Here is a 13,316-nt window from a genome sequence, read left to right on the forward strand (position 1 = left end):
AAGTTTAATTAACTATTTAAGGATTAATAAGGATTAGTGGTAATACTCATTTAAAACAGAGGGAATATGGAAAGAATGAAAAGGGTACCATTTTAAAAAATTACGCAGTGGAATAAAACAGGATGAAAAGGTGAAATAAAGCATACTATTACAAAGCAAAAGGAAATTAATAGAATTAGATAAATGTAACAGAGAAGAATAAATAAAAAGTAAAAAGAGACCAAAATAAATTTTAAAAAGAAGAAATGGAAAAGAAACAATTAAAGGATGAAAAATATAGGAAAAAATCTCTCAAATTCTAAAATAGACAAATAAATGAGTCAAAAAATATTCCTTTGCATTATTCTTTTTGTTCTGGAGTTTTGAGACAGGGTCTCGCTTTGTACTTCAGGCAAGCCTGAAACTGGCTATATAGCGCAGACTGACTTGGAATTTGTGATGCTCTTCCTGCATCACAGTCCTGGTGAGTGGGCTTCTGTCTTGTTCCTGGTCCTGGGGACTCACTGTGGTGCTTAACATTCCACTTCTCCTGAAACTGAAGTCTGCCTCTACCTCTCTTTCCTTCCAGAAGTGATCACACTATGCACTTAAATGAATTCCCACTACCTTCATTTAGCATCTTCTTTGTTCTCTCCAACCCATATTATTATCCAAGCCAGTCTATTACCAGTTGATGTCAACATGTCAAATGACTCAGGAATTATCAGGAAAACTTCCAGTAATCAGAATGGATAGCTATTATCCTTTCCTCCCACACTCTCCTGCCAACAAGAAAATCAGGCAGTAAGAGGAGCTAAGAAAAAATGTACAGAGGATTTCCCAGTGGAGACTATTCATGTCATTCTTTATTCCACTCTAAATTTTCAATTTAGTGATTTTCAAAAGTGATGACTTTCAAAACCAAAAAGCCATAATATAATGGAGTGACAGAAGTCATTGAAGTCACAACGATTCAGGGCATTGAAAGACACAAATGGAGAAAAGCCAAAAAATGCTTTGACAGCCCCAGGACTTGCATAATACATAATTGTCCATCCAAAATGCAAATAATGTTCTTTTGGTAAATATGGATCTAATTTGTTGGTAGAATTCATTTATTAATCCTCTTACCTACTAGAAAGTATTCCAGATTTTTTATTGATTTAGTTGAGCTGTTGATCTGAGGCTAAAGAATGGAGGCCTCATACAGGCTTGTGGACTCTCATGCTGCTCAGAAATTTCTCAAGTCATCATTCAACCAAGTCTTTGTCATTTCATAATATTCCAAAGAGTTGTAACTACCAAGAACATGGGACCATCAGCCAATATTATGCTAACACTGAGTGTCATATACATTCCATCAAATCTCTACCTAAGCCTGAGAGGAAAGATTTTATTTAAACTTTAAGGTAAACATTGTCCATATCCACAAAAGAGCTGCCGAGTGTATTTGTCATTTTCTGGGACAAAATATCTGGTACAACTTCAGGGAGGAGAGATTGAGCAGGTTCAGTCCAAAGTCAGCTGAGTCCATGACAGAAATGGTGTGGTGGGAAGGCACTGCTGAAGAGAGTGTTTCACTCCATGATGCCCAGGGAGCTGAGAGAGGATAAAAGAGCTGGGAAGAGAATAAACCCTTCCAATGCATTCTCCCGTGAGCCACCCCTACCACCCCTTCTGACCAGGGTTCAAATTTAAATGTGACATTTTTGAGAGACATTTTATATCAGAACTTTTACACTGAGTGAAAGGAGGCTTCACAAAAAATTACATATATTTAACAAATCTAGAGATGCTAGTCTCATCCTTCAGAATTTGTTTGCCAAAACACTGAAAATAATTTGGTCTCGGGAATTAGTCACACAAATCATGCTTACTCATGATGAATTATTCAAGCCATCGGATTGTTTGGGTCAGTGGAGAGTGGCATTATCTTCAGGGAGAAACTGTAAGTACATAGTTGTAGTCACCATATTAGAATTTACTTGACATTCTTTTAATCCTTTATAAATTTTCCAGAATTAGTATCATTTCATAGATAATCCCATTCTGGAAAATGTATTTCTCTCTATTCCATCCTCTAAAAATCCCACTCCATTTTATGAAGCAAATTCCAAAGACCCTCTTGGAAGTTCATTTTATTGCTTGATTTGCTCTACTTTTTAAACAGGGGCTCCATGTCATTTGTCCCATTCCTATGTCACTTAGCATTAACTATATCACCTTCTAGTCATCTAAAAATATCTGGTTTTCTTGGCTTAATTGTGAACTCTTTGAGGACCCCAGCCATAATTCTCAAATAATAAAAGTCTTGGTTTTAGAGTCAGAAAATAGTTGATGATATATAATAATAAATTTGAGTAAAATTAGGTAAACAATTATTTGTCTTCAAAAGTGAAGCCTGACTTTGTCAAACATCCCTAGATCAGATAGAGGCAATTTTACTAATCAGAGGACATTTAGTAACATTTGAAAATCTTTGTGATAGAGGTTAAAAATTCTGCTAAATATCTTACAATGCAGAACAAAGAATATTGTCAATCAAGTTGACAATAGCATTAGGACTGAACATCACTGTTCTAAATATCAAATCAAATATTTGTTTTCTCTGATTTTTATGGATTGACTAATTTATGGCGTTCACTAAGTATATTCTTTTCAGATAATTTCAGTATTATTTCTTAAAAAAAAGACATAATATGGTTCTCTATGACATTTAACTACAAAGAAAACCTCTAACTCTATAAAATAGTTTATTCTAATCTCATATTTGAGGGCACATACTGGATATACCAATGACTATAAGACTTGAAGTAAAAGAAATAATTTCAATTGTCCCATTCATGCACAACAAACTATACTCACCTCTGGTTTTAGAATGATGAAGATTTTGCTCTGATTTTCCTAAAATCCCATAAATTACCTCAGTATAGGAGTAAAAAATAAACTCCTATTGAAAGTGATATTGGTGGTTCTCCGCCGAGCGTCGCCGCAGCCTCCTGCTTCAACAGTGCGTGAACGCAGCCCGGCCTCGCCCGCCCTCGCCCGCCGTCGCCGCCCCGCACCGCGCTGCAGCCCGGCCTCGCCCGGCGCCACACTAACGACCGCATCGCCCCCGCAAGTGCGCCAGAACTGTCACCAGGACGCCGAGGCCGCCATCCACCGCCAGATCAACCTGGACCTCCACGCCTCCTACGTCTACCTGTCCAAGTCTTACTACTTTGACCGCGATGATGTGGCTTTGAAGAACTTCGCCAAATACTTTCTTCACCAATCCCGTGAGGAGAGAGAACCCGCTGAGAATTTGATGAAGCTGCAGAACCAGCGTGGTGGCCGGATCTTCCTTCAGGCTGTCAAGAAACCAGACCGTGAGGACTGGGAGGATGGGCTGGACGCGATGGAGGGCGCGCTGCGCTTGGAGAAGAGTGTGAATCAGTCCCTCCTGGAGCTGCACAAGCTGGCCATTGATAAGCACGACCCCCACTGTGTGACTTCATCGAGACGCACTACCTGGATGAGCAGGTGAAGGCCATCAGAGAGCTGGGTGACCACGTGACCAACCTGCGCAAGATAGGAGCCCCCGAGTGTGGCATGGCGAGTACCTTTGACAAGCATACCCTGGGGGACAGTGACAATGAGAGCTAATGTCACCAAGACAGCACATGCATGTTGGGGCTACCTTAACCTTTTCTATAAGCTGTACCAGAACATCTACTTAAGTTCTTTAATTCCTTCAAATAAAGAAATTTGGTACCTGGGCCCCCCCAAAAAAAGTGATATTGGTGATCTAAAGTCTAAATAAATATGATAGAAGCTTTTAGGAAATATTATCGGGCTAATGATATTGTTATTATCATCTTTTAATTAATAAATACTTGTTATACAAACCAGTGTTTTAAAATTCATTAATTTATGAAAATTCAACCACGACACTATAAAGATTTTCTGTTGAGGGAGTGTTAACTACTGTTTTGAGAAATAATTTGATTAATTTTTCTATTTCTGGAAAAAATAATATATTCAACTATAGGCGTTCTTTAGCTTTCAAGGGAATAGCTGTTTTGGTTGACTTACAGAAACTAATAAGCACTGCATGTATAGATTTGGAAAAAACATAGATATATATTTATCTATAAAATATATTCCAGCTAGAATTTAAATACACTGCTCTGTAACTCAGGGAGACAAAGAGGTTTAGCTATGATAGTATTGGTGGTCCTCATTACTAGATAAGAAAATAAAAAAGTGAATGTAATACTGAAAAATTAGGATGAAAAAGATGTGGTATTAGCTATAAAAAAGGCAAACTTTAAGCCTTCATAGGTAAGTGGATGCAACAAGAGGCTATACTCATAAGTGAAATAAACTAGACCCACACATATAAATATTGTATTGTCTCCCTATTGTAAGAACGCAAAAGAAGAAATAAAACCTGAAAGGCACAAAGATACAGTAAAACAGAAAGAAACAGAACTTAAGGATTAAACAACAAAGATGAGAAATGAGAGAAAAGATAAGAAAAATGGTAGAGGAAAAACATACATGTATATATACAGGACGGCTGTGGAGATTGTACTAAAAATCTGAATCAGTCTTTTGAAAATAGTGGTTAATGTGTAGAATTTTCACCTTGACTAATTCTGTGTGTTGATATCTATAATCTAAGCAACTACATCAAGGATAACAATGTGTAATACAAAAATCATGCTTGAATACCTGACATCTTGATCTTCTAAATATGTATCATTTCTAATGTCTTATCAATTATTACTATACTCTTTTTAAATAATTTTTTCAGAAACAAATAGCAATAAGACAGTTTCAAAACCGATTACTAGCACAGTTTCAATAATTAATCCATCGCATATTGTTGTCTTAGTGATTATTCATTATACAAGATGCAGACATGATATCCAGTCCACAAACATTATTAGAATAAATCTCCCTATTCATTGTATTCAGAGAATGCAGCTGTATATCTATCCCAACTATTTTGAATACACAGATACAAAATGGTTGTTCATTTGTAACTCCTTTTTTCTTTAGTTTTGTCAGAGAAGGGTATTCCACTGTCATTTAAAAATTGTAGGCACATGAATACAGCATATATTCCAATATAGTCCAGTAGTCCATAATAGTAGTGGGTTGTCCGTAGGACTGGCAATGTCAGAAATTGTTGACTTGAGCGATTACAGCTTAGCATATTAATATTGCATTACCTTTTATTCTTCGTTTTTATACTTTTTTGCTGGATGGTTAAGACCAAGATAAAGCAAGACCTATATAACAAGAAATGTAACTTTTGTATCTGACAAGGTCAGTCAAGTCCCCTCAGGATTTATCCTGAAACCCTGTACCTCAGTTTTAGATCCTTTGTCAGTGACACTCATGTGGATGAATCACGGCCATTGCTTGACCATTTGGCTCTCTGTGAAAGCCCAAGAGAATGTTTTCTCTCCATGTGACTCTCCTTAGGCACATTCTACATCATCAATCACTTTCCTCTGTGATCCCCATCATCTCCTTGATCAGAAAATTTGGGACACAACTGAGTTACATGATATTACAGTACAAGTTCTCCTATGTCCTGAGTCTTCACTGACCTTGAAATGCTAGGGCCAAAATGTTGGCTTTCGTTGTAGCTCTTCTTTTTCTCTAATTTTTGGTCTGCAAACTTAGGTTGTTAACCCTCCAGAAAAGAAGCTTATTATTATTACCCTACAACGTAGGCCATTGATCTACCTATATGGATATCAAACATCTTAGGCATAACATGGAACAGGTATTTTTCCATCAAGTATTGATATGTTAAAGTTTAAATCTCTACCAAATATGAAGAAAAAATTTTTAAAAATTAAAAAAAATATTTAAAAAATTAGGAATGAACAGGTACATGTTTTTACACAAAAATTTAGAAATCTAACCATATATAGCATTGTAGCAAGACAGTCCTATGACTTTTTTGTCTCCTGTTTTTATCTCTTATCCCCTCTTTTCAGAATAAACATTTACTTGAGAGACAGTGTGGGAATAATTGGTGTGTCATGACAAGAAGTACATATTTTATTTAGAAGACCAGAATGACAGGCATTCCAAGCATGACCCTACAATTGCACATTGCTATCTTCAGTGAAGTTGATTAGTTCACAGCTATCAGCATATATAGTTTGTTGGGGTGAGAATCCTACCAATTAACTGCTAGTTTCAAAAACCTGCTGAAGATTAGCAAGACCACTGCCTTACCCTTCTTGTGCATATGAATGTATGGCTTTGCCCTGTCATGATTCCTAGCTTTTCTCCTTGGCCTCTCTTTGTTGTCTAATCCTCAAGTTCTCACTTTCCTTTTAATTGTGTTATACCTTTCAATTTTTATTTCTTCTTTTGAGTTATACCCTCTTTAAAACAAACTTTTTAATAAAAAAAGACAAGAACAAAAATTTAAGATTTCTTGAAAGCAAGTGGTGATATCCAACCATATGTCCAATCTTACATAACTATATCTGTTAATCTGAGCAACAGATTTGATGATAAAATATATTATTGTTATTACTGTATTTATATATATAGATATATTTGTAGTACCAGGGATTGAACTCAGGACCTTACACTTGCTAGGCAGACACTTATGGCACTGAGCTACCTCCCCAAAGACACAGAAGACATCAAAAGATTTCTAATTAGGTATAAATTACCAAACTGAATCAAGAAGCTATAAAAAACTGTGAATAACCCAATATCAGCTAACAAAATTGAAAATGTAATAAAAAAAATTTACTAACAAAGAAAACCAGGTCCTGATGGATGCACACATAAACTGTACAAGAAATTTAGAGAAGATTTACACCCAATACTAATCAAACCCTTCAATGAAATTGAAAAAGAAGCAATATTCCCAAATTATTCTTAGAGGCAAGTATAATACTGGTATCAAAGCCAGAGAAAAAATCAACCAAAAAAGAGAACTACTGGTCAAGCTCTATAATGGACATAGATGCAAAAATCCTATCAAATAGAATGCAGCATATAATCAAGAAGATTATATGCCATGACCAGGTAGGATTCATCCCAGGGATGCAAGGATGATTCAATACGTGCAAACCTATAGATGTATTACACTATATCAATAGAGTGAAAACCAAAAATCACATGATATTCTCAATTGAGGCAGAAAAAGCTTTTGACAAATTCCTACACTTATTCATGATCAAAGCCCTACAGAAAATTACAATCTAACTGGTAAAGTAAATCTAAATGGGGAAAACTGAAATATTTTACTCTCAGATCAGATACAAGACAAGGATATCCTCTATCACCATACCTTTTCAATATAGTTCTGGAATCATTAGCTAGAGCCATTAGATAAGAGAGAAATAAAAGGAATAGGTGAAGAAGAAGTTAAACTATCATTTTCCGATGATATGATACTTTACTTGGAAGACCCAAAATACTCTATCAAGAAACTACTAGAATTAATAAACAAGTTCAGTAGCATATCAGCTTATAACATCAATTCCCAAAGACCAATAGCATTCCTCTACATAGATAACAAACACTCTGAAAGAGAAATTAGAGAAACAATAATCTTCACAATAGCACCACAAAAAATGAAATACATAAGAATTAATCTGACTAAAGAAGGAAAAGATCTTTTCAAGGAAAATTACAGTACTCTGAAAAAATAGATTGAATAGGATTTCAAAAAATGGAAAGATATTTCTTGCTCTTGGATAGTAAGAATCAACATTGTGAAATGGCCATACTCTCAAAATTTTTGTACAGATTCAATGCAATCCCTATCAAAATATCAACAACATACCTCACAGACCTAGAGAAAACATTCTTAAAATTTATTTGGAACCAGAAAAGACCTAGAATACCAAAGGCAATTTTGGGTTAAAAAGGCAAGGTAGGAGGCATTATAATCCCGGACTTAAAATTATGCTACAAATCTACTGCAGTAAAATAAGCAATGTACTGATGAAAAAAAAAAAAAAAAAAAAAAAAAACAGATGATCTGTGTAACAGGATAGAAGATGCAGATACAATTATAAACACACAGCTGTCTTATCTTTGATAAAGGGGCCAAACATGTTTAGTGGAAGAAAGATATGGTGCGGAAAAATGCTCTCCACCTGCCACAAACTAAAACTACTCGCAGGTCTATCACCACGTACTGAACTAAACTCAAAATAGATTAAAGATCTAAACATTATGACAAAACACTAAATTTCCTGGAAGAGAAATCAGGTGGACATCTTGAAGACATAAGGGAAGGCAGATAGTTTGTGAACAAAAAACTAACTGCATAGGACACATTGAAGAGAATCTGCAGTTGGGACTTATTGATAAGTTTCTGTACATCAAAAGAAATCACCAACAGAGTAAAAAAAAACAACACACAAAATTGAAGAAAATATTAACCAATTACCCTTCAGACAAAGGTCTGCTGTCTAGAATATATAAAGAACTAAAAAAAAAATAGGGCTCCAAAATTTAAAGGCCCAGGCTGGGGAGATAGCTCAGTAAAATAAGTGCTTGCCTGGCCAGCCCAAGGGCCTGAGTTCAATCCCCTGTTCCATCAATCAATAAATAAATAAATAAAAATAAAGACCCAGTCCAATAATGGGCATCTGAGATGAATACACACTTCGCAGAGAAAGAAATACAAGAGGCAAATAAAAGCATGAAAAAATGCTCCACATCACTAGCCATTCATGAAAAGCAATTAAAACATTGAGATACCATCTTACTCCAGAAAGAATGGCTATCATAAAGAAATTAATTATTAACAAATGCTGGAGAGGTTGCATGGAAAATGGAACCCTTCTCCACTGCTGGTAGGAATGTAGACTGGTACAACCACTGTGGAAATCAGTGTGACGGCTCCTTAAAAAACTAGGATTGGAAATCCTATTCTATCCAGCTATTCTCCTGGGTATTTTCCCAAAAGATTTGCAAAGATTGTGCCACAATGATATATATGCACCCATTTTTATAGCAGCACAATGTATCATAGCCAAATCTTGGAAGAAACCCAAATGCCCATCAACTGAGGAATGAATGAAAAAGATGTGGTATTTTTATATGGAATATCTTTCAGCTATAAATAAAGACAAGCTTGAAGCCTTCATAGGTAAGTGGATGCAACTAGAGGCTATCCTCATAAGTGAAATAAATCAGACCCACATGTGGAAATATGTGGGTTTGCAATGTCTCCCTAGTGTAAGAACAAAAAAAGAAGTAATAAAACCTGAAAGGTATAATATATAGTAAAATGGAAAGAAATGGAATTTAAGGATTAATCAACAAAGATGAAAGAAAGGATAAGAGAAGAGGGAAAAAGGCAGGGGAAATAACATACAAGTATACATAAGGGATGGCTGAGGTGATTATATTAAAAATCTCCATCAGTTTTTTGAAAATAGCAGCTAATGTGTAGGTTTCATCTTGACTAACTGTATGCTGATACCTGCGATCTAAGTAACTATGTGAAGGACAGCAACGTGTAATACAAAAACCACGTTTCAAAAAATGTCACCTTGGTCTTCTAATTGTGTACCATTTCTAATGTCATATCATTATTACTATACTGTCTTTAAAATAATTTCTTAAAAAGATGGCTAAAAAGAGAGACAAATTGAAAATTTAAGCTTTGTCGAAAGAAAGTAGTAATAATCAATATGTCCAGTCTTATATAACTATATCTGTTAATCTGAGCAACATATTTGATGATAAAATAGATAATATATCAACCATTGTTAATCTGCTATTCTTGGCTTGAAAATCTGTAACATATGTATTGTTGTATGTTAACTTGTTTCTGTCTTTGTTTCTGATATTTTGTTCTTGCTTTTGCTTTTACTTTTCAAAATAAAATAAAATAATTCCCTATAGGGAAAAAGAAAGTCTTGAAGAGATATTTTTCTGCTATTCAGCTTTTCTAATTACCTACAAAATTTACTTCATACTTCATTTGATTCATCTCATAAATTTTGGTCTTGACTTTTCATGTTGACAAGTCTACTGCAGTAGATGAAGCATATGTATGTGCAGCCACGAAAAGTCTGGGTCATTCATTGAGCTTAGAAAGATCAGGTAATTAGCAATGTTCACTTCCTGTAATATGGTGTAAATGGATTAAAATATTTTTCTGGAACTTAAAATGCATTGCATTCCCCATATATCATATCAATGAGAAGAGAATCTAAGATCTAGTAAACATTGTGAGAAAAAATACAGAAGGTAAAATGGTCATTCAGTATATTAGAAATATAAAAAAAATAAAGTACTGACTTTTTGTTATTGATTGAGTTTATAAAAAAAAATCAACATTTTCAAAAAATGTTTTCCGGTGTACAAAGTCTAAAAAAGAACAGCAAAAATAAATTTTTATATGACCACCAATGAAAATACCAAGAGTACTTGTTATAGTCAAGGTTTATAAGAAACTAGATTTAATATAGAACACATACTTTATAGGATTATTTTATAATATTCACCCAAAAAGTCAAGTGCAAAAGAATAAAAGAGATTTGTCCATACACTAGCGATCCAAAAAAATTCTTCTGAGGGCATAGATTCCCAAGGAAATGACCTTGTGAAACAAGTACAGCTGGAAAGAGCCCACAATAATGTCTCTTGCAAATCTGTATCAAGGATCTGCACTGAGAAGGCCAAAAGGCCAGAGATCAAAGTCAGGATGCCTGTACTATCAAGATGAAGGATTTGTGTCACCAGGCTGAAAGATCCACACTGGACAGGAAGTGATGCTTAAAACAAGGACAGAGCTCCCTCAAAAATAAAAATAACCATGCTCATTGACAACAAGAACATAAGCTTCTCTGACAATTAGAATAGCTAAGGTCATATCAGGGAAACCAGCATGACAAACTTGTCCAGGAGAATCAACAGCAGCCTCATATCATATTGCCTCCTAATTCTCCTTTCCTGCTGTTGGCAACAATCCCTAGGCAGTCCTTCCATATCCAGCACCACACCGATTCGTTTCATCTGGATGTTACCAGTTGACCATTAGTAGATCCGCCACAGCAGCTTACAACACAAAATCTTTACTTCAATTATTGCATGTAAAACGGTCTGCACAAATGCAATACCACATTCCATACAAACCACTTACACTGACAGCAGTGGCCTTTTGTAGGACATACTTGGCATCTCACTGGTCTGCTCTTTTGCCAGGAGGTTCTTGTCATATAGTGTGTAGTGAACACATACATAAATTATCATGAAATAAAATATTATATTCTTATATATGTATTGTGTATTTAGAATAGACATCAATGTTTTCATACCAGCTATGTACTTTCCTACAAAACCTAAAAGATACTAGAAATAAATTACCATATGAGCTACAGTGAAAATGCCAATAGAACTATGCTACAAAAAAAGGCTTTGCATACCCATCTCTGATAAAACTAAATAAAAAAGAGGATACAAATGAAGGACCATTTTGTATCTGTATATACAAAAAAATTAGGATAGATATACAGCTACTTTCTCTTAATTCAATGAAAAGAAGATTTGTACTAATAGCGTTTGGACAGGATATCATGTCTGCATCTTGTACTATGAACAACCACTATGAAGACAACAATATGCATTGTACTAATTATTGAAACTGTCCTACTAACCTGTTTTGAAACTGTCTCATTTCTATTTGTTTCTCAATAAAATTAATTTTAAAAATAGACTTTGATTCTACAATCACACCCAAGGCAGTCTTCCTTCATGGCACTTGAATATTGCACACACAATACACTTATACTGTGACAGCATCTGTGCTTAGATGTCCTTTCCTGTGTGACACACTTGGCCCCTCTATTCCCTTCCTATTATGAGTACAATGTGCACTTAGCAGGGAAGTAGGATGCCATGAAATCAAATATCAAATATGAAATGAGCTTAGTAACCATCAACATTCACACATCAGCTGTTTACTTGCTTACAAAACCTGAAAGGTAACATCAAAAGTAAATCATATGTGAACTACAATGTAAAGACTGGCAAAATTCTTCCACAGAAATAAGCTCTGCTTCAACTAGTCATGTCCAAGGCAGTCTTCACACATGACAGCTGTACATACTATGCCTCAGTATTCCTTATGCTGATAGTGCATAAGTTTTGTTTTCCTATCATCTCTTGTTGGGAACAGTTGACATCTTTCCTGTTGTCATAGTAAGTCCTCGTGATGCTGCACCTGCCTGTTCATCTGTTAGCTAACCAATGTGCTCCACAATCTTTTTTTGCACTATTCCCTAAGCAAAAAGATTTTATTTTTTATCTCCTGTAAGTGATCTCTTGTGAACTCCAGTCCCAGTATTCCAAGAAAATTTCATTGTAGTATTTTTCACTTATTATTTTATTTATAAACTGTCGAACTATGCAACTATGCAAATTTAAGATCAAATAAAACACAACCATTGACCAATGATTTGTATTTCAAGTGGCATCATATTCAGTGTATAACTCATCCACAATATCTACCCTGTCTTTGATTTCACAGAGTTTCTATCTCAGGCTTCCATTTTGTTGATGTTTCTCTTTCAATATTTCCATTACAGTGAAATGCTGACATCAGCAGTTCCAGTTTGTTTCCCTTTGCCATGTGCAAGGCCAATGTTTTGTCCTTATGAAATCCAGAAATTGTACTAGATAATTTTGTTTTGAAATTGGAACACTTCCTTTGGAATTTCTGCTTTATTACTGCCTATAGCTCTTGTAGCTATTAACTTGTGCTCTGTTAGCAATTCTGACCTCAACTGGAAACTGGTAAACCAATTGTCAAATGTCATATTCTGGTTAGTTTTGGGGATAGGAGTAACAAGTGTGTTCTCAAAATCATTCAGTTCATTATTATACAAATAATGACTTGATGGCTGACTTCCAGGATAAATGTCTAAATTAAAAGCATACTAAGACTTGATATCTACAAGGGCATACATACATCTTTACATCTACAAGGGCAAAATACCATATTTTGATACATTTTTCCATACATCTTTTACATTATTGTAATTACCAAGAGAAATTCCTAAGTACATCAGATCTATGAGTGATTTCAGTTCAACTAGTGAGGCACCATAATAAACACATTTTTTAATATGTGTATTGGTCCATACCAAACATTTGCATACATTTCAGCCTTTGTGTATTTCCCAATATCATGTAACATTTTGTTTTTGTTTTTGTTTTTGTTTTTTAATTTTTTTTTGGCGGAACCGGGGATTGAACTCAGGCCCTTGCTTTTGCAGGGAAGCACTTATTCCACTGAGCCATCTCCCCAGCCCCATCATGCAACATTTTGTTGGTTACAATTT

At 35.0% G+C, this 13,316-nt stretch overlaps 1 pseudogene; it reads left to right on the forward strand.

Moving 5' to 3' along the window:
- Positions 1-3,740, forward strand: part of LOC101589988 — an 8,954-nt pseudogene extending 5,214 nt beyond the window's left edge.
- Positions 3,741-13,316: the final 9,576 nt, after the last annotated feature.

The sequence above is a fragment of the Octodon degus genome, unplaced genomic scaffold (genome assembly GCF_000260255.1).
Source record: "Octodon degus isolate 3935 unplaced genomic scaffold, OctDeg1.0 scaffold00114, whole genome shotgun sequence".
Classification (NCBI taxonomy): domain Eukaryota; kingdom Metazoa; phylum Chordata; class Mammalia; order Rodentia; family Octodontidae; genus Octodon; species Octodon degus.